Source organism: Thalassophryne amazonica, chromosome 4, assembly GCF_902500255.1.
Source record: "Thalassophryne amazonica chromosome 4, fThaAma1.1, whole genome shotgun sequence".
NCBI classification, from domain to species: Eukaryota; Metazoa; Chordata; class Actinopteri; order Batrachoidiformes; family Batrachoididae; genus Thalassophryne; species Thalassophryne amazonica.
In genome coordinates, this window is record NC_047106.1 from 72,950,481 (window position 1) to 72,973,686 (window position 23,206).

The 23,206-nt window shown below is 40.3% G+C and overlaps 1 protein-coding gene across 1 annotated transcript in view; it reads right to left on the reverse strand.

Moving 5' to 3' along the window:
* The window catches only part of veph1 (ventricular zone expressed PH domain-containing 1), a 294,852-nt gene extending 272,843 nt beyond the window's left edge, over positions 1–22,009 (reverse strand). Inside the window, exon 1 of the mRNA XM_034168109.1 lies at positions 21,924–22,009. The gene's annotated coding sequence lies outside the window, so the exon portion shown is untranslated. The remainder of the gene's footprint in view (positions 1–21,923) is intronic.
* Positions 22,010–23,206: the final 1,197 nt, after the last annotated feature.

Genomic DNA, 23,206 nt, shown 5'->3' on the forward strand with positions numbered 1-23,206 from the left:
GAAAAAGTGCTGATGTCTTCTGCAATTCCTGTGCTAGTCAGACGACATACCGGATCAAGACAGTGTTCAGTTTAGAAATGAACGGCACATTCCACTGTTACAGGAGTTTTTGTCATGGAAAGAGGAGCGGAGGAATCCCGCGAGTCGCGGCAGAGCCGCATGGCACAAAGCAACGCCGTGATGAAGCCTCACAGGACATGTTGGGGCATGTCCAGCTCATGCTCAATTTCTCAGATATTCACACGACTGAAAAGCAACCGGAAGCCGTCTGAAAGCCACCTGAAAGCCGTCCTGAGAGACCAACAGGGAGGTGGTTTTGTCCCGCGCCATGAGCGGCACAGTGGCGCATTCATCCGCTTCTTTTTCCATGAAAAAAAACTCCTGTAACAGTGGAATGTGCCGAAAAAGTGCTGATGTCCACGCCTTCTGCCTTTTTGTGAAAGTCAGACGACGTCCTGGATCAACAAAGCCTTCACGTTGGAAATGATCTGGTTGTTTCAGCGGGGTTTCAGCCTGTCGATCGGCGCTCGGAGCGCGCCGCGCTCTCAGACGCTGTGGGTGGTCTTTAAACTGGCTGGAGCACTCCTTAATCTGTGTAATCCCCATAAAATCGTCCCTGAAAGCCATATTAATTTTCCGAATGGTGTCCACCTGGAGGTCTCTCACAGTGTCAGGAAAAAATTGATGCAGCAAAGCTCCAAATCATTCTGCCATTTCCTTAACGACGAGAGTGGTGGACCAGTGCTCACTCAAAGCCTGCTCACAGGCGAATGACGCAACCGACAGGCGTGAAAAAACTCACGCATGCGCACGAAGGTTCAAGCTTGGCTGATGCAATCACACGTGATTCAAATCCATATGGTTTTTGAAAAAAATAAAAAGGTCCGATACTTTTCTAACAGACCTCGTATTTATTTATAAAGTGCCAAATCCCAGCACAAGACACCCTAAAACTCCTTCAGGTGTTTTTTGAATATAGAAAGGAACCGCACACAGAACAGACTCTGCGGGGTAACCATCTGCCTTGACAATACTAACATGTAAGCATTATAATACAAACAATAATCTACAACCGACCAAAACCATTTTTTTCTCCCAAAATGAGACATCCTCCGTTTTTTATGAATTACATCCTGATTTGCAGCGCAGCCGGCTGAAGAGCTGAGCTCAGAGTGACTTACATTTCTGTCATTAATATCTGAAAGGAAATGCTTTTGTCCAAAACTACAGATTTTGCTTATTTCTATTTATGTCCAGAGATCAGGATCCATCATGTACATCTAGGATCCAGTGACCATGTACAGATTTTATTGATTTTTATTTATGTCCAGAGATCAAGGATCCAGTGACCAATTTCATATTTATTTACTTTAAGATGCAATAAAATGTTGCTGACATAGAAAACCTGTAAAGCCTACTTTTAGCACACAGAAAATTCACAAGAGGTATTGATAAGAGAATCGATAAAGAATCAGATCGATAAGCGGAATCGATAATGGCATGAAAATTGACAAAATCTTATCAATACCCATCATTAATTGTACCGCATTGTGAGGAGTTGAATCACTATCAAATAGTTAATAAATTGCATCAAATCGGGAACAGGGGTGAATCATACTGCACCGTATCATATGGTCATGTATCGCTATATGTATTGCGGTGCGTATCGAATCGTCAGTGAGATTCACATGCCTAATTCAGACACGTGTTAATCCCACATCTTTTCATAGGCATCAGTTCTTTCAGTTCCGATGCTTTCCAATTTGACCCACCAGTCCTCATCAGTACGGTAAAAAGTCCATCATTGCCCAGTGCATCTGCCACCCCCCCCCCCCCCCCACACACACACACACACACACAGACAAATGAACAAAATGTAAATAACACACATTCTCCATAAACGGTCTGCTCGCCAGTCAGGAGTCTGGATGTTTTACATCTGTGTGGGATGTGGATAATAGAGTATCTATATGTGTGTAGATACTAGTATCTACACTCAGTAAAGTACATAGGATTGACATTGATATCTAAATGTGATGGTGTCTGCGTTGTTCCCCAAGAATCAGGTGTCATCTTGTCCTCAGACTGTTCCCTGAAAGTCGGACTGAAACAAGAACTAACTAGAGCAAAGAGAATCACAAAGCACTGCACTCAGGAGACCACATCACTTCTGCCAAGTCAGCGATCGCGAAAGAAACCCACCCATTACCAGGACACCAGCTCAGGAATCCTTACTAGTCCAAGCCAAGGACTGCAACAGCCATAAGAACAATGCATCTTTCATTTCCAAAGCCTAGTTTGAGTAACCATCAAGGCCACTACTCTCTTTGTGTTGATGTGCCAAATACAAACACACAGGCAGCAGTGGCCTTGGTGAAACTCAAACTAGGCTTTGGAAATTAAAGAAACTGACAAGCTCATTTCAAGCTAAAAGTAACTTTAACTATACCCACTCCTTGGAGATAATGATCTTATCATCATGCCTGTGATAAGATCATTACCTCGAACAAGCCCACACAAGTATTTTATCAAGTAAAGATGAGGAATACTTGTTGGACTCACACATGAATAACAAAGTGGACAGATTACCAAAAAAAAAAAAAGGGGGGGGGGGGGGTTAAGTATTTCAGTGTCTTGCATTTCTTACAAAACCAGTGCAAACTTTGTTCACTGAACTTCCATAATTCTGCCTGAATGCCTCGCTTTCTCTCGCTCACACACACACACACACACACACACACACACACACACACACACACACACACACACTATGGGCACCCCTGATGATTTCCATGATTTTCCTTTATAAATCATTGGTTGTTTGGATCAGCAATTTCAGTTAAATATATCATATAGCAGACAAACAGTGATATTTGAGAAGTGAAATGAAGTTTATAGGATTTACAGAAAGTGTGCAGTAATTCTTTAAACAAAATTAGCCAGATGCATAAATTTGGGCACCCCAACAGAAAGAATACATCAATATTTAGTAGATCCTCCTTTTGCAGAATTAACAGCCTCTAAATGCTTCCTATAGCTTCCAGTGAGAGTCTGGATGAGATGAGATATACTTTATTGATCTCACAGTGGAGAAATTATGTTTACACTCCAGTTACCTCAGACAGCAATTAGTCCACAATTATTACTTGTTTACCGTAATAATGGCACACATCAGAATTAAAGACAGCACATACACATTTGACATTGTTTATGTGCACTAAGTTTGAAGAAGTCTGTTATCCGAATTGAGGCAAGTTGGTGAAGGTCTCGCAGCAACCCTGAGTCACGCGGTTGAAGGTATTTTGGACCATTTTTCTTTACAAAACATCTCCAGTTCAGTCAGGTTTGGTGGTTTCTGAGCATGGACAGTCCACTTAAAATAACACCACAGATTTTCAATCATATTCAGGTTTGGGGACTGAGATGGTCATTTCAGAATGTTGTTCTTAGTCCTCTGCATGAATGCCTTAGTATATTTTGAGCAGTGTTTAGGGTTGTTGTCTTGTTGAAAGATCCAGCTCCAGCGCAACTTCAACTTTGTCACTGATTCATGAACACTGTTTCCAAGAATCTGCTGATATTGACTGGAATCCATGTGACCCTCAACTTTAACAAGATTCCCAGTACCTGCACTGGACACACAGCCACACAGCATGATGGAACCACCTCCAAATTTTACCGTAGGTAGCAAGTGTTTTTCTTGAAATGCTGTGTTCTTTTTCAGCCATGCATACCACCCCTTGTTATGTCCAAATACCTCAATTTTAGTTTCATCAGTCCAGAGCACCTTATTCCAAAATGAAGCTGGCTTGTTCAAATGTGCTTTAGCATACCTCAAGCGAGTCTGTTTGTGGTGTGTACGCAGAAAAGGCTCCCTCTGCATTACAGCATCATACAGTATCTCTTTGTGCAAAATGTGCTGTATAGTTGAACTATGTACAGAGAAACTATCTGCAGCAAGATCATGTTGTAGGTCTTTGGAGCAGGTCTGTGGGTTGACTATGACTGTTCTCACCATCCTTCGCTTCAGCTTATCTGAGATTTTTCTTGGCCTGCCCACGTCGGGCCTTAGTACTGTGCCTGCGGTCTTCCATTTCCTCACTATGTTCCTCACTCATTAGAAGAGATGCAAAGAGGAGAAACATTTGCAAATGGCTACCTTAAATACCCTTTCTCATGACTGGATTCACCTCTGTAAGAAGGTCAAGGGTCAATGAGCTTACCAAACCAATTTTGTGTTCCAACAATTAGTGCTAAATGTATTCAAATCAATAAAATGACAAGGGTGCCCAAATTTATGCACCTGCCCAATTTTGTTTAAATGATGATTGCGCACTTTCTATAAATCCTACAAACTTAATTTCACTTCTCAAATATCAGTGTGTTTGTCTGCTATATGATATATTTAACTGAAATTTCTGATCCAACAACCAATGATTTATAAAGGAAAATCATGAAAATTATCATGGGTGCCCAAAACTTTTGCATTCAACTGTACATATATATATATATATATACTGTACAGTATGAGACACTGTCTGCATGCACAGACTGTGTCACTGTTGAGGTGTAGTGTTTATGCATTGTGCCCTTTCCTTTGCTCACATGCCTCACAGTACTGACTACAACCAACACAGTACAACCAATAATTTGCATCACATTTTACAACATTTAGAGCAACTTTAACATCTGACCCCTGTACAAACTAATGCTGACCTTTGTTACCATTCTTGCTGTTTTTACCCCATAATTCCATAACATTCAGTCAGATAGTCCAAACTATACCTTTTTGGTATCATTGTGATCAGACAAATAATGTGGTATAGCTTTCAATATGATTGAAACATTTTTAAATTTTGACCCCTGTGTAATTCTTCAATTGACCCCTACCTGGCCGCCTACTGAAAATTCAAGTGGCTACTCAGTTTTTTCAAAACAGTAATGTCTAAGGAGTATTTGTGCCAACTTTGGTGCTTCTTTCCAGATTTGAAGGATTCCTCTGTAAATATTCTATCTGCTGCACTACAGAGGAATTTCAGCTTTAAACCATAAGTCAACATTAATCACTCTGCTCTGGATCAGCAAGCTCAGGAATGCAGCCTTAAAATACACACAAAAACAACAGTCAGCAGCTTCTGGATAACTGATCATTTTTGCCTGAAGGTGCCGGGTTAGAGACTTTTATCTGGATAAACTGTAAGAAAACAACAGAGATGAGTAAAGCTGAGATTGTCCAGTTGTTGATATGTTGTTTTGTCAGTATGGCAGCAAATCAATTCTGTTGTAACTGAATTGTGAGTTCCAGTTTTTCACTCCTGTGCTGTGCATGGAGCAGTGGGTGTGGGGTTGTGTGAGGATAATTCCATGAGTCTCTACCGCCATCACTGTCTGCAGTCAGCACAGCGCATGAGAGAAAACACTGGATCTTTTGTATGTAGTTTATTGTAGACACCCCCCACCCTTTCTCTCCGCTCGGTCGACCCTGTCCTGTGCACCTGCTCAGCCTTAGAGAGTGGCTAACTGAAGAGGAGAGACAGAAGGAGGCTGCATAAGTGCTGCATTCCACAATACAAATGTGACTTATGAACTAACCCCTGAATATTTCTCTCAGCTTTGCCTTCTCTTATTCTCCCACATTTTAACAAAAACTCACACTCACTAACTCTCTGTTGTCTTACTTTTTGTCCTTATTTATGCACTTACTGGGCCTCATGTATCAACGTGCGTACGGCGATATTTGAGCGTATATGGGGTGTACGCAAAAACGGCTGCGCTACTTGGCATTTATCAATGTGGTCATTGGCGTACGCTGCGCTGAAAATATACACCAGGTCGAGAGGTGGCGTAAATTATACACCAAAATGAACCAGCACTGGAATCCACATAAAAATGAAGATGATCAACATGATAAACAGTGCCATTATACAAATCAATGCATATGTTACATAAATAACACTTTCCTGATTATACTACATAATAATCAATACAAATCCCGCTTTTGCGGGATTGCTTGTCTACTGAGCACGATCCGTGGCCACAGCGCTGACCGCAAAGAAAGCGCTGCTCGCCTTTTTCTCCAGACTTCGAGCCTGGAGCCAGAGCAGCGCTGAGCTTAACTTTATGTGGTGTGATCGTTTTAGACAATGAAATTGATAATTACAACTGTAGTGTTGTCATTCCCTTCGCCCGTGCTGCAGTCAGGTTTTGTTTTCTCCATTCGTTTGTCACAATAAAATAAATAAATAAATACATTTTAAGAATAAAGAAATCTGAAAAATTAGGAGTGTATTATTAAATGAGCGAGCAAATATCCACATGTCAAGAATTATTGACATGTGAAAAGAGAATACAGCGGTCCCTCGCTATAAGGCGGTTCACCTTTCGCGGCCTCGCCGTTTCACGGAGTTTTTAGTTCAATTATGCATGCCTTTTTTTTTACAGTGTTCTGTGTTCTACATGTCTGTTTATAAGAATCTTCTCACCCAGAAGAAAAAAGAGCGCCAACAATTACTCATAACTGTGTTTGTCACTCGGAAACAGACACCTGCAGCGAGGTGTGAGTGGAAAAAGGCGCGGCGTCAGGATGCAGAGGCGCGATCAGAGGAACTGTGAAATACTGGTCAGTCACTATTAATAATTTCTTATGTGTCCAACCTCGTACGTTGATCGTTAAAATTACATTCGTTAGTTCTAAAAGCCATCATAATTATTTATAGGAAAACATTCTATTTTTATTTCTCAAGCAAATGTTTGGGCCTGAAAACAGTCTGGTCTTATTTTTCTACTAAGGTTTGAACTTTGAGAGTGTTTACACACGAGAGAAAAGTGAGAAAATGTTAATGCCTGATTGAGAAAAGTGTATAAAGTGGTTTTACAGGGTTTTTACAGCTTTAAAATGTCTATAATAATAAACGAGATAAACAAGGGACCACTGTAACACTTTTTTGATTATACTACAAAACAATTAATACGACGGCCGCTTTTGATGCTCTATTGGCACGCGTCGTGATTGGTGGAGTTCTTTTTCTTTGCCGTCTTCCTGGCTTCCATGTCGTAAAATGAGGGTGTGTCTGAAGCGGAGTCTGAGTATTTATGGGCGTGTCTATTATAATTACGATTGTTTTCACCCGCCGCATTTATCAAGGTCACGTCAGGCATACGCTGGAAATGGGCAGGTGCACACTGCTTGATACATGTCACGGCAACTTTGGTGTACTTCAAATTTACACATGCGCAACGTTGATACATGAGGCCCAATGTGTTTTGGGGCACTGCAGAGCAGGGGAGGAGAGAGACAGTTGATATCCATTTGGAAAACTGAAGTCCCTAATCTGGAATGTCAAGACAAATGTGCAAAACTGTACGCTACAATCACAGCTCTCAGGTTAGTTCCTGGACCAGTGGCTCATAATGGAACAACACCAAGACTCCTCTGGACTGTGTTTTTTATGAAAAGAATAGTTTGGTGTCTGTCCACTCTAATGGTAAAAATTCATTCATGTTGCAGTATTCAGTCCAGTCCAACACAGTCCTGGCCAACTCCATCACCCTGTGTGACTCCCCAGTCGCCATTGTGGAGTCCTTCCACTACCAGGGGATAACCATCACTCAGGACCTCAAGTGGAAACTGAACATCAGATCACTCATCAAGACAGGATGTACTTTCTGTGGCAGCTGAGGAAGTTCAACCTGCCAAAAAAATGATGGTGAACTTCTACAGTGCCATCATTGAGTCCATCATCTCCAATTCTATCACCATCTGGTACGCTGCTGCCACTCCTAAGGACAGACGCAGACTGAAGCATATCATCAATGCAGCAAATAAGGTGATTGTCAGCAATCTGCCATCCCTACAGGACCTGTACACCTCCAGGGCCCTGAAGCAAGCAAGGAAGATTGTGGCCAATCCCGCTCACCTAGGACACAAACTTTTTGTTACCCTCCCTTCTGGCACACAGCTGAGGTCCATCAGGACCAAAACCTCAAGACACAAAAACATCTTCTTTCCATCTGCAGCTAGACAAATAAGTAATGCCAGAGACACCCATTTACCCAACCAGATCATTTCCAAAGTGAAGGCTGTGTTGATCCAGGACGTCGTGTGACCCAGAGAAATTGCGGAAGAGGTGGGCATAGCCATTTTAAGGCACATTCTACTGTTAAAGGAGATTTTGTAATGAAAGACGTGTGGCGGAATTTCCGCGTCGGGACGAAGCCGCAATGGCGGAGAACAAAAGCAAGTCCGTGTTGGAAGTCTCACGGGACATGTTGACATGCCCAGCTCTCCACAATTTCTCGGATACTCACTCGACTAAAAAGCCACCAAAAGCCATCTGAATCTTCTGAATGGTGGAAGACGTACAGATTCTGTACGAAAAAAAATCTGTACAGACATGTACAGATTCTGAAGAGTGATATCCATCAACATTTGTAAGAACAACTTCAACATATTATGTATTTCTTCAAGCATCAATAAAGAGATAATGCATGCTACGTAATTATTTTGTGCCTGAGCTATCCATAGTGCTGACTGCATCCTGCATACATCTCACTGCACTGTCAGCTGTGTGTGGTATACAAAAAAAAAACAAAAACCTTGAAATCGGTAAGGTACAAACTGAGAACAACAAATGTTGATAAAACCTGTTTTCATTACAACAGTTCAACACTTTGACCATCTATAGGTCGACAGACGAAAGGCTTGGTCGCTTAGGGTAGTATCTCACTGAGCGGTGACTATTGGAAAATAGGCGTTAGGTTTTTTATCACAGTGAGTGATCTTCAAAGAAGTGGACAGGAAACAGACTTCAAAGTTTAGATGTTGTATTGTAAAGAGTTGTTACACTGATACAGGAATCATCTCAGTGCTGGGATCTTTTCACCAGGTCACATGTAAACACCTGGTACAAAGAACCTAGAATTTTCTCCTTCACTACCTTTTGTTCCTTCAGCCTAAGCCACCCCCATATGGGCAGTCCTTAACCTGGCTTGAATCAGTGTCTATGTGAGATGGCTGCAAAGTGAAGTGAAAATAGGTGGCTGTCTGTCCGTGGTGCATTCAAGGTTGTTATGTAAAAATATTATAATGTGTGTTTATGTATGTAGTGTAGTGTCACGCGATATAACAGTGTTCCATCATGCTGATAGGTTTTATCAATTAAACATCTATAAAACAATCAGATGGTTTTATCAATTAGACAGGTGTAAAAAGATCAAATAGTTTTACCAAATACAAGGACATTTTGCGCGTCAGCCATTTTGAAAAGCAGTTAGGTTAAGATCAGATAGTTACAAGGACATTTTGGATGTGCATCAGCCATTTTGTGTTATGCATCATGAAACACTCTTACATAGGTGAAGACAGAAAATCATGACAAAACAGCCAAATTAGTAACAATAACACAGTTGGAATCTCACTGAACTGGTACCAACAACGCGTTAGCGCATGTCTCCTGAATGTGGGCCGAATGTTAACACAAACAGGGCCAAAAATCACGAGTAGTCAGGCACAGTAGGAGGAGTCACCCTGCTGCGTGTTGCACCAACATTCCCCATCCAAACTGATGGAGCTTGACAGGTGCTGTAAAGAGGAATGAGCACAACTGACCAAAACCAAGCTTGTGGCATCATATTCAAGAAGATTTGAGGTTGTACTTGCTGCCAAAGGTGCATCTACATCAACAAAGTATTGAACAAATGGTGTGAATACCTATTTTTTTTATTTTTAATAAACTTGCAAAAATGTTGTCATTATGGGGCATTGTGAGTAGAATTTTGAGGGGAAAAATAAATTTACTCCATATTTGGACTAAAGGCTGTAACATAAAATGTGGAAAAAGTGAAGCACTGTGAAAACTTACCGGATGCGGTGTGTGTGTGTGTGTATATATATATATATATATATATATATATATATACATATACTATACATACAACCCCTGGCAAAAATTATGGAATCACCTGCCTAGGAGGATGTTCATTCAGTTGTTTAGTTTTGTAGAAAAAAAAGCAGATCACAGACATGACACAAAACTAAAATCATTTCAAATGGCAACTTTCTGGCTTTAAGAAACAATATAAGAAATCAGGAAAAAAATAGTGGCAGTCAGTAACGGTTACTTTTTTTAGACCAAGCAGAGGGAAAAAATATGGACTCACTCAATTCTGAGGAATAAATTATGGAATCACCCTGTAAATTTTCATCCCCAAAAACATGCATCAAATCAGATCTGCTCGTTAGTCTGCATCTAAAAAGGAGTGATCACACCTTGGAGAGCTGTTGCACCAAGTGGACTGACATGAATCATGGCTCCAACACGAGAGATGTCAATTGAAACAAAGGAGAGGATTATCAAACTCTTAAAGGAGGGTAAATCATCACGCAATGTTGCAAAAGATGTTGGTTGTTCACAGTCAGCTGTGTCTAAAGTCTGGACCAAATACAAACAACATGGGAAGGTTGTTAAAGGCAAACATACTGGTAGACCAAGGAAGACATCAAAGCATCAAGACAGAAAACTTAAAGCAATATGTCTCAAAAATCGAAAATGTACAACAAAACAAATGAGGAACGAATGGGAGGAAACTGGAGTCAACGTCTGTGACCGAACTGTAAAAAACCGCCTAAAGGAAATGGGATTTACATACAGAAAAGCTAAACAAAAGCCATCATTAACACCTAAACAGAAAAAAACAAGGTTACAATGGGCTAAGGAAAAGCAATCGTGGACTGTGGATGACTGGATGAAAGTCATATTCAGTGATGAATCTCGAATCTGCATTGGGCAAGGTGATGATGCTGGAACTTTTGTTTGGTGCTGTTCCAATTAGATTTATAAAGATGACTGCCTGAAGAGAACATGTAAATTTCCACAGTCATTGATGATATGGGGCTGCATGTCAGGTAAAGGCACTGGGGAGATGGCTGTCATTACATCATCAATAAATGCACAAGTTTACATTGATATTTTGGACACTTTTCTTATCCCATCAATTGAAAGGATGTTTGGGGATGATGAAATCATTTTTCAAGATGATAATGCATCTTGCCATAGAGCAAAAACTGTGAAAACATTCCTTGCAAAAAGACACATAGGGTCAATGTCATGGCCTGCAAATAGTCTGGATCTTAATCCAACTGAAAATCTTTGGAAGTTCAAGAAAATTGTCCATGACAAGGCTCCAACCTGCAAAGCTGATCTGGCAACAGCAATCAGAGAAAGTTAGAGCCAGACTGATGAAGAGTACTGTTTGTCACTCATTAAGTCCATGCCTCAGAGACTGCAAGCTGTTATAAAACCCAGAGGTGGTGCAACAAAATACTAGTGATGTGTTGGAGCGTTCTTGTTTTTCATGATTCCATAATTTTTTCCTCAGAACTGAGTGATTCCATATTTTTTTCCCTCTGCTTGGTCTAAAAAAGTAACCGTTACTGACTGCCACAATTATTTTTCCTGATTTCTTATAGTGTTTCTTAAAGCCAGAAAGTTGCCATTTGAAATGACTTTAGTTTTATGTCATGTCTGTGATCTGCTTTTTTTTCTACAAAATTAAACAACTGAATGAACATCCTCTGAGGCCGGTGATTCCATAATTTTTGCCAGGGGTTGTATGTGTATGTGTGTGTATATATATATATATATATATATATATATATATATATATATATATATATATATATATATACACACATATAGTAATATTGTAATTATCATGACATGACTACTAAACAGTGCAATTCTCATGAAGTACTAAACAGTGAGTATTTTGTATAAAAAAGAAAAAAAGACAAAAATATCTCCTGAAACACTTTCATTATTTTATTTGCTTAAAAACCTGTGCCAATGCTTGCACAACTTGATCTCTTGTGTATGTATAACAAGTGTTCACATGAGGGGAAAAACATGTTTTGCAAATTGTAGCACTGGATTTGAGGGCAAAAGAATTCAGGTCCAAGCGGGGGTGTTAAAAAAAAAAAAAAACAAGAAAAAAAAAATGCAGATTCCTTTCCAACAAAAGTCCTCTGCAGGCCGATTTTGTTCCTTTCTGTGTGTGCTGTACCTCAGACTTGGTGTGAGTGTGCATGTGAGTCTCAGGCTTTGTGAGCGTAACTGTGTCAAATGGTGCTGAAACCAGTTGAATGTATGGAGGGTTTCTTTTCACTCCAGACGACTGCTGAGAGGATTTCCACAATCTGCTTGAGGGCGAGCGCATTACTGCCACATTCAACCAACACACAATCATGCACATTTTCAAAACCATTCATTATTCATTACTCCCCTCTGCCTTCAGCTGCCTAAATTCTGCCAAACGCTGAATGGAAGAAAGTTCTGGTTTCAGCGTATGGCTCTGACACAGAAAAATATTAATTTATACATTAAAAGCAAAAATGGCCTCTGTGTATGTGTATGTGTATGCGTGCATGTGTGTGTACCTTCAAACACGGAGAAACTGGGGAGAGCTGACATTTGCCGTTTGGTATGCTTGTGTATTTTGGTTCAACGATGAACACCGCCAAAAGGAAACAGTAATAGCACTAATATTTTTGGAGAAATTACGGCTATTACGTAACAACAGTGAACAATGGACATTGATAATTACATTGTGGACTCACACGCCAATCCAAATCATTATAGAAAGTTTGCATAATTTATTACCACCCTTGAAAATGTCAGCTACCTATTGGAATTGTACATATTGTCTTGATTTGCTGGGCTAAATCGAGAAGTACTACATCAACTTTCACAAGCTCACACAAAACAAATTCTCTTCCAAAAAGTACTGGAACTTGTGATGAGGCCAATTCATGTTTTTTCTGTATAGTAGTGCAGAACATTTTGTGTCAAACCATTCAGTTTTTGGATGAGCAATAATGTTTGAACAATTAAGTCCTAAAGTAGATGACGTCTAATATTTGGCGGTTTATGCTTTGCTGCAATAACTACAGTTGTATGTAAAAGTTTGGGCGCCCCTGATGATTTCCATGATTTTCCTTTATAAATCATTGGTTGGTTGTATCAGCATTCAGTAATTTCAGTTAAATATATCATATAGCAGACAAACACAGTGATACAGTTGTATACCCAGTTATGTCCCCAAATGTATGCACCTGCCTAATTTTGTTTAAATAATTATTGCACACTTTCTGTAAATACTAGAAACTTCATTTCACTTCTCAAATATCAGTGTGTTTGTCTGCTATATGATATATTTAACTGAAATTTCTGATCCAGACAACCAATGATTTATAAAGGAAAATCCTGAAAATTATCAGGGGTGCCCAAACTTTTGCATACAACTGTATATATCACACCTGGGGCTCATAGTATTCAATAAATTGCTGGTTTCTTGTAGGGCTGAAAACTTGGTGAAACAGTCCTATTAGGATTACTGCGGTAAATATTGCAATTGAAGAGTTCAGATGCAAAACCCAGTATCTCCAAAACCATAAATTTTTAGTTGACGCCAACATGTACTTGGCTGTCAAGAGGACCATCAGTGTGCAAAATATGAAAGAATTTGAACAAACTGTTTTCATGTTATTGATGAAAGTCTGTGCATTTCCGCATAGGGTTTCCTTTAAATCTCCATTTTTCAACTGCATTTTCTCCATTTGAAAAAAAGGACTTACTGGGTTTTGCATCTGAATTCTTCAATTTGTGATGTGGTGAGTGCATGGTCTTGTAATTCTGTTGTTCAAGCTGTCAAGGCTTATTGAGCATAAGCACTACAAAGGGTATTTTAGTTACTCGTTTTCTGAACCAGGGGGCACACACATAGACAAAAAAAGTTTGTTCTCACTCACACCTACGGCCAATTTTAGGGTCACCTAAATGTGGAACCTGCATACATGGAGGTGGGAGGAAGTCAGAGCACCTGGAGGGAACCCACGTAAACACGGGGAGAACATGCAAACTGCACAAAGAAAGGACCAGGTTGGATTGAGATGCTCACCGCTAATAAGGCGTGCCTCTAATTCCTTCAGTCAATTAAACAAACCATCTGAGACACACAGTAACTGAACAAGGTCCAAACCAATACACGCTGCTCGTTACATGAGCTGCTACCTAGTGGATAAAAATTGCCTCTCATCCGGTTTCCGATGTACTACTATCAAAGTTAACTAGCGACAACTGCAATAATCTAGGAAACTACATACGAGTGTGACGGAGACTAGCAGGAGTCGCTGTGTATGTGATAATCGGTATAGTCAGTAAACCTCACTCCCCAACAGCTAAGAGGACTTTCTGACCACTCAGGCCAGAACCTTATGGTTCAACCGTCCGCCTCCCATGCTGGAAATTGCGCGTTAGTATCCCGAAGGGGGTGAGTGGGAGGAGCCAACACAACACAGACAGAGTAGCTGCTACACGTGCAACTAAAACAAGAGAACAGGGACTTCCGGTTATGGTGCGCCTCTGAGCAGACGTGGAACAGAGCCACTCTGAGAGACTCTGAATTAAACCACCGATACAATTCATATAACCTCCCAATTTTCAGTGTACTGCCTGTGCGAAACAAGACCTTATCATCATGCCAGCAAGAAGTTCGAAGCAAACGCAAAAACATCAGAAGCTGGACCTTCTGTGTGAGTCTGAATCGTCAGCTAGCGAGGGAGCTACAGCTATGCTACTGGAAGATGCTAGTGAAGCTAATGAGGCTAACCAGGCTGATGAAGATGCTGGAGCTGGCAAACCAGGTTTAGCTCCTCCTGACGTTATGTCAGCTATTAAGTCACTGCAGGTTGACTTTCCTTCAAGATTTGATGGCCTACTTCACGCAATACAGGGAGTGCAGAATGAGATTCAGTCAATTGCTACCCGCGTATCACAGGCAGAGGACAGAATAGGGACCAATGAAGATGACATTGTGGTGCTAAAGGCTGATAATAGTACTTTTAAAAGTGAGCTGGAGGCACTAACACGTAAAGTTGACGACTTGGAGAATCGAAGCAGGCGCTCCAACCTGCATCTGGTGGGCCTCCCTGAGAAGGCAGAGGGCGGCGATATGTGCACATTTCTGGCCAAATAGATACCGGAGGTGTTTGGGACGGGCATCTTTCCAGGACCGCTGATAATCGAGTGGGCACACAGAATGGGGAAGCCCCCTGGGATGAATGCGGCTGCGGCAGTTCACCCCAGAGCGGTGGTGATGAAGTTTTTGAACTACGGGGACAAGACCCGTGTGATGAGGGCTGCCAGGGAGATGGGCACCGTGCTCTACAACAACAACACGAAAATCATGTTCTTTCCTGACGTCTCATCGGAACTCCTCAAGAAACGTAAGACTTACGACGCGGTCAAGAAGATGTTGGTGTCCCTCTCTATTCCGGATCTGCATTTTGGTATTATCCACCCTGCAAAACTACTTGTAACATATCAAGGGAAACGACAACGCGTTGCAGGCTAACAGGTTTGCTCAGCAACTGAAAGACGGTGGATGCCAGTGAGTACGGCAGGACTCGATAAATATTGCCATGTGACATACTACTAAAACCTGACTGGTGATTACAGTGCGTGGTTGTTACAAAATTTACTTTTTACTTTTATTTTTATTATTATTTGTTTTACTTTTTTATATTACTTTCACTAAGGAGGTGAAGTACAGTGAGTATTTATACTTATATATACATATACTTATTTTGACAAGAGTTTAATATTTTCTAATTTGGTGGTTTAAGTTATTAATAATAAAATATAGGGCTCTGTTTGTTGACTGTTAGTCGTACGCTGTTCCTTGTAGGATGATTGTGGACCAGCTTAGCTCCATGGCGTGGCCCTCTTGTGGGTCTTTAGGAAGTGTGTATTCGGGATGGGGTAGGTGCATTTTAATGGGAGTTATGAGTGCACCTTGGTTTACACTGTTCTATTGTTCTGATGTTATCTCTCGGTTACTGGTGGTGTTGTGGTTGGTTTTTTTTTCTCTCTCTCTCTCTCTCTCTCTTCTTTCTCTTCTCCCTCTCCCCTTTTGTATTTCCCAAGCAGACTTTACACTATGCACTTCTGACTTAGATGACCTACTTGCCTGATCTTCAGTTAACTTCTTGGAATGTAAGAGGGTTGAATAGACTAGTTAAGCTGAAACAAGTTATGTCCCGGATTCGTCAAATGAAAGTGTGTTTTTACAGGAGACACACTTGGCTAAGGAAGATATTTTTAAAATAAAAAGGAGATGGCCAGGCCAGGTGTTTCATGCTCCATACAACTCTCAATCTAGGGGAGTAGCCATACTTGTACATAACTCTGTTCAGTTTCACCTAATAATACATCTATAGATCGATCTGGTAGGTATATTGTTATTGAATGTGAGATTGCGTCAGTTTGATTTAATTTAGTTAACATGTATGGATGTAACAATGATAACCCCTCATTTTTTAGGAATTTGTTTTTACAACTTGCACCACTTCCCGGTTACCTAATTTTGGGGGGTGACTTCAATTGTACGCTTCGACCTGAAATTGACAGAGCATCAGGGGTGGACACCACACACCAGCATACAAGAAAGGAATTGTTGCAGTGCATGGCAGATTTTAATCTGGTTGATGTATGGAGAAACGTACAAAGATAAGATGGCTTTCTCCTGTTACTCTAATGCCTATTATACGTTCTCCAGAATTGACTATTTTTTGGTTTCTGCAGCCTTGACTCCTTTGATATCTAACTCCTGGTATGATGGCATAGTAATCTCAGATCATGCAAGTGTATCTTTCCAGTTAAATTCACCAAACCGCCCACCTCTCACCCCTAGATGGCATCTTCAGTTCTTTTGGTTGAAGGATCCAGAATTTTTAGACTATGTAGGAAAGCAAATTGATTACTATTTTCAATATAACACTGACCAAACATCTGCAAGGATAAGGTGGGAGGCATTTAAAGCTTTTTAAGAGGGCAAATGATTAGCTTTACTAACTTCAGATATAGGACATCCAAAACAGAAATGGAGCAACTGGAAATTAAAATTAAAGATGTGGAAGAGGAAATTCACAGGAACCCTTCTGACTCACTATTTTCAGAACTTAATAGACTTAGAGCTAAATATAATGTCTTGTCAGTTAACAAAGCCACAAAAAGCTTGCTCAGGCTAAGGCAGTCATACTATGAGCAGGGTGAAAAAGCCAGTAAACTTTTAGCCTGGCGCATTAAGCAGATGCAAGCAGATAGGGCAATAAATTCAATTACCACAGATAATGGCTGTGTTACCACAGACTTAAAAGAAATTAGTGACACTTTTTTTTTTTTTTTTTATCAGAACTTATATAAATCGGATTATTCTGGTGTAACCCCATTACAACAAAATACATTCTTGGAACAATTACACTTTCCTACTCTGAGCGAAGACTCCTTAGATAACCTTGATCTTAATATCACTACTGATGAAATTGCCCAAGCCATAAAGAGCATGCAAGGGGGTAGAACCCCAGGCCCTGACTCAATCCCAATAGAAATATTCAAAATTTTCAAAGAGAAACTAGTTAAACCCCTTTTAGATATGTATCTTGACTCGTTTAGCTGTGGATCTCTCCCTCCTACACTCAATACTGCAACAATTATTTTATTACTCAAACCAGATAAACCAGAATCTCACTGTAGTTCGTACAGACCAATTTCACTGTTAAATTATGATTTTAAGATACTCGGTAAACTTCTGGCAAGGAGGTTAGAACCTCTTCTACCTCTTATGGTTCACCCTGACCAAAATGGTTTTGTTAACGGTAGGCAGGGTTTTCACAACATACGGAGGGTGTTGAACATAATTCACAAGAAAGGTGGGCATATTGGTAATGCTTTACTGTCAATGGATGCAGAGAAAGCATTCCACAGGATAGAATGGCAATATCTATTTGAAGTTTTGAGGAAATTTGGTGTGAAGGAGACATTCCTAAAATGGATTCAACTGCTCTATTCCAACCCTCAAGCTGAGATATTGACTAACGGCCTTCTCTCAACACCAATCAGCCTTCATAGGGGGACCCGTCAGGGGTGCCCCCTCTCCCCCCTCCTGTTTACTCTTGCAATCGAGCTGTTGGCTATGGCTGTTCGCACTCATGGTGGTATATCAGGCATTAAAATTGGCAATACAGACCATCGTATTGCTCTGTACGCAGATGATGTGATTATGTTCTGCTCCTCTTTGGACACCTCGTTACCTTCTATATTGAACTTAATAGATGTTTTCAGTAGATTTTCTGGTTATAAAATAAATTACGGTAAATCAGTTTTATTATTTTTAAATGAAAATGAAAGGCGAAATCCCCCAGTTCAAACACCCTTTTTAGTGTCGGACACGGGCTTTGTTTATTTGGGAGTAAAAATTACCCCTTCTGTTGACAGACTTGTTGAAGCTAACTATGACCCTATGACAGAGACAGTAACACAGCTTATAAGTCGATTGATGGACCTACCTATATCTCTGATTGGTCGTATTAATATTTTAAAGATGTCTATCCTGCCTAAATATCTTTACCTTTTCCAGTCAATTCCTCTATCCCCACCAACTTCTCTTTTTCAGACCTTAAGGAAACTGTTCTCAAAATTTATTTGGAATGACAAAAGGCCCAGACTCAGACTTTCCTTATTGTATCTTCCATATGATAGAGGGGGATTAAAATTACCTAACCTAATTTGGTATTTTTGGGCTGCTCAAATCAGAGCTGCAATGTTCTACTTTGTTACAGACCAGACACCTGCATGGGTTTTACTGGAGTCTTCATCTGTCAACATTCCCTTAAATTTGTACTTTTACTTGGCAGATAAGAAGAAACTTATTAAAAAGACTACAAACCCATTTCTAAAAAATACAATAAAGGTCTGGTATGAGGCTCAAGCATGTTTGGGAGACTCACAACAACTGTCCCATTTTACTCCAATTTTTGGTAATGATAATTTCCCTCCTGGTAGGGCAGATCTGGGTTTTAAATTTTGGTTTAATCAAGGTATAACGAAGGTGTCTGATCTGTACAAAGATGGTACCTTTATGTCTTTTGAGCAGTTAAAAGAATCTTTTGGTATACCATCGAAACACTTTTTCAAATACCTTCAAATAAGAGCTTATGTTATGATCAAACAGGGCTCCAGCTTAAAAGCCCCTTTATTATCGACTCTTGAAAGGATTATTATAAAGCATTTAAATGGAAGGGGTCAGGTGTCTGTATTATATAAACAATTTGTGGACAGTTATAATGAAACAACACAGTCAATATTGGAGGCTTGGAAAAGAGACTTAAAAGTGGATGTGTCAGAGGACGATTGGTGTAGGACGTGCTCTTTAGCTCAGACTCAAACTATAAATACCCATTCTAAACTTTTGAAATATAAGTGGCTAACTAGACAATATATTACACCGGCTAAATTGCATCGCTTTAATCCAGATACATGCATTAAATGTGGGGTTCAGAAGGGCTCTTTCTATCACTGTGTGTGGGAATGCCCCAAAATTGCTTTCTTTTGGAACAAAATATTGAAAGTGTTAAGTCAGGTTGTTGGGAAAATTGTACCGCTGGATCCTACTTTGTGCCTTCTTAATGTTTATCTTGATCAACTAGAATTTCACGGAAAGACAAAAATGTTATTAAACATTGGGTTTCTTGAGGCAAGGCGCTGCATTGCAAGAGCTTGGAAGGACCAAAAAGTGTGTGAATTGTCACAGTGGTTGAGTGGACTAACATCAATATTGGCTTTGGAGAAAATCACCTACATGGCAAGAAACAAATGATACGTTTTGGGACATTTGGACAGCTTTCTACGCATTCCTTGATACTTATGATCTTACTGAAGATAATGTAAATGCTGAACAACTGTAATATATGTTGATGTCAATATCTGCTGACCCCCCCTCTTTTTTTCTCCTTTTTTTTTTTTGCCTATATGACGCTGTTGATTGGTGTTAACTTGTTGACAAAATAATAAAACTATGTTTAAAAAAAACCCAAGAGAACAGGCAGAGGGCAGAGAGGATCTTGGGTGGTGTGATCATGACGAGTTTGAACATATACTCAACAAAAATATAAACGCAACACTTTTGGTTTTGCTCCCATTTTGTATGAGATGAACTCAAAGATCTAAAACTTTTTCCACATACACAATATCACCATTTACCCCCAAATATTGTTCACAAACCAGTCTAAATCTGTGATAGTGAGCACTTCTCATTTGCTGAGATAATCCATCCCACCTCACAGGTGTGCCATACCAAGATGCTGATTAGACACCATGATTAGTGCACAGGTGTGCCTTAGACTGCCCACAATAAAAGGCCACTCTGAAAGGTGCAGTTTTATCACACAGCACAATGCCACAGATGTCGCAAGATTTGAGGGAGCGTGCAATTGGCATGCTGACAGCAGGAATGTCAACCAGAGCTGTTGCTCGTGTATTGAATGTTCATGTCTCAAACCATAAGCCATCTCCAAAGTTGTTTCAGAGAATTTGGCAGTACATCCAACCAGCCTCACAACCGCAGACCACGTGTAACCACACCAGCCCAGGACCTCCACATCCAGCATATTCACCTCCAAGATCATCTGAGACCAGCCACTCGGACAGCTGCTGGAACAATCGGTTTGCATAACCAAAGAATTTCTGCACAAACTGTCAGAAACCGTCTCAGGGAAGCTCATCTGCATGCTCGTCGTCCTCATCGGGGTCTTGACCTGACTCCAGTTCGTCGTCGTAACCGACTTGAGTGGGCAAATGCTCACATTCGCTGGCGTTTGGCACGTTGGAGAGGTGTTCTCTTCACGGATGATGCGAAGGAGATGTGTTGCACTGCATGAGGCAAATGGTGGTCACACCAGATATCGACTGGTATCCCCCCCACTAAAACAAAACTGCACCTTTCAGAGTGGCCTTTTATTGTGGGCAGTCTAAGGCACACCTGTGCACTAATCATGGTGTCTAATCAGCATCCTGATATGGCACACCTGTGAGGTGGGATGGATTATCTCAGCAAAGGAGAAGTGCTCACTATCACAGATTTAGACTGGTTTGTGAACAATATTTGAGGGAAATGGTGATATTGTGTATGTGGAAAAAGTTTTAGATCTTTGAGTTCATCTCATACAAAATGGGAGCAAAACCAAAAGTGTTGCGTTTATATTTTTGTTGAGTATATTTTGACTCCATTCAATACAGAAATTTAAATCTGAGCCAGCTCAGTTCTCAGACCACTTCAGGTGTAGTTAAAACTGAAGGATCCATAAAACGGTAAAGTATTGCAGAAAAAGGAGGAGTCCAGAACCAGATGTCTGTAACATATGTTACGGAGGTTTAAAACTAGTCATTTCATATCTCCATTGTTATTATTGGGAATATCTACACATGCACAAAAGTGAAACTGTCACGTTTCCCCGCAAAGCTCCAACTCCATTTAACTAATAATTTGATCATCAATTCAGCATAACGTGACTCCTTTAAAGACATTATTCATAGAAGAAATTCAACTTATGCCTGCAGGTGCTGCAGCAAAAAAAAGAAAAGAAAAAAAAAATGCAGATTAAATGTGAGGAATGTGATTGAACTTGACATTCAAGCTGTGGAAAAACACATTCCTGAGAATTTACAGCCAAAGAACAGCGCGGATACACCGAGTGGAAGTGAACAAATGTGTAGTAATGTTTGCAGTAACTACTATATTTCTGACAAAAGTACTCTAAATAACTCTAAATAACATAATTATTCTTTTGTCACTGAAGCACGTCAGACATTATCTGCACTGTTATTTGGCGAAACAAAAGCTCTTCTACATTCCACCTGTTGCACTTTCACAGAAGTATTTGATGAACGAATCTGAACTTGACCAGCATCAAACGAGCTGGTCGCAATTAGCGAATTTCCTCCAGCAATTCGAGTATTTCTAAACTCTTTTTAAAGAATACTCCAAAAACAATTGAATTATAACAAACAAAAACTACATATCGGCTATGTTACCTGAAGGGAGTTTACAGTTCCTCCAAATTTCCGACGAAAGCCACACATTTCGACAGAAATCCCTCCAGCACAGCTCTAAACTGTCCCACAGAAAAAAACCTGTCATTATAGCGTCGAACAGCGCCACCGTGCGGCCGCCAGGAGCATACAGCGCAACAGATAGATACGATGACGGAGATCAAAGTCACCGCTCTCACATGTTGCCTGGTTCACGAAAGAAACAAGCGAGCATGTTTGCAAAAGAAGCCACGCTGCTGTTTAAAAGACCAAATATGAAACCTTATCCATTTGTTCAGTTGAACGACTTGTAAAATACTTTATTCATTTTTGTATTGTTATATAGTAAATAAAAAATAGTATAATTTTACAATGACAACAACAACTACTACGACGACTACTACTACTACCACCACCAGCAACACTACAGGATCTGCCCTGTTTTCAGAAAAATGTGTTTTAGGACCAAGTACGGCTACTGAAAGGCTCATTTTCACATATGTGCCCACATTTTCAGTAATACAAGGTGGGCACCCTACTACTTCTACTGGATTTGTTTACAGATGTCCCTTTTCCGAATTGACTCATTTTGTGTGTGTGTGTGTGTGTGTGTGTGTGTGTGTGTGTGTGTGTGTGTGTGTGTGTGTGTGTGTGTGTGTGTGTGTGTGTGTGTGTGTGTGTGTGTGTGTGTGTGTGTGTGTGTGTGTGTGTCCAAATTAACAAATCCAAACCTGTAGGGTTTGGAGTCAAGATGGCGCCTTTGCAGTCACATGGAAGTGTTTCAACCAATCGTTACACGAATCGACAGAGTTGGCCAGAAGTTCTTCGTTTGTTTTGCTGTCATTACAATGGCTAACGGCGGACATCTGCTGGCAAAGTGACTGCATTGCAGTGAATACTCAAAAAGTTTATTTGGGTTTATTTTTTCCTCTCATTTCCTTTGGTTCATTTCTTGAATGAGAATGTGCTTTTTCAAAACAATAAGTTTGCGTGGCTGAAGAGCTAGTTCATTCCTTTGAACTTCTCACTCATTCAAGTGTATTGCACTCAGTTTTTGGCATACATATGTAAAAGAGTAAGGACAATTGTCTAGAGTTTCCACAGTACCACCTTGCACAGGGCTTTTTGATCAAATTGATTTTCAGTGAATTTGTCAATCTCTTCACAACTCCTAAACATTTAGTCCATGACACCAAGCAGGTTTTCGGTACCGCTTAATGTGCCTAAACAACACTTACAATCCAACACTGGTATACCATGGCCTACGCAAAAATGTATAACCATCC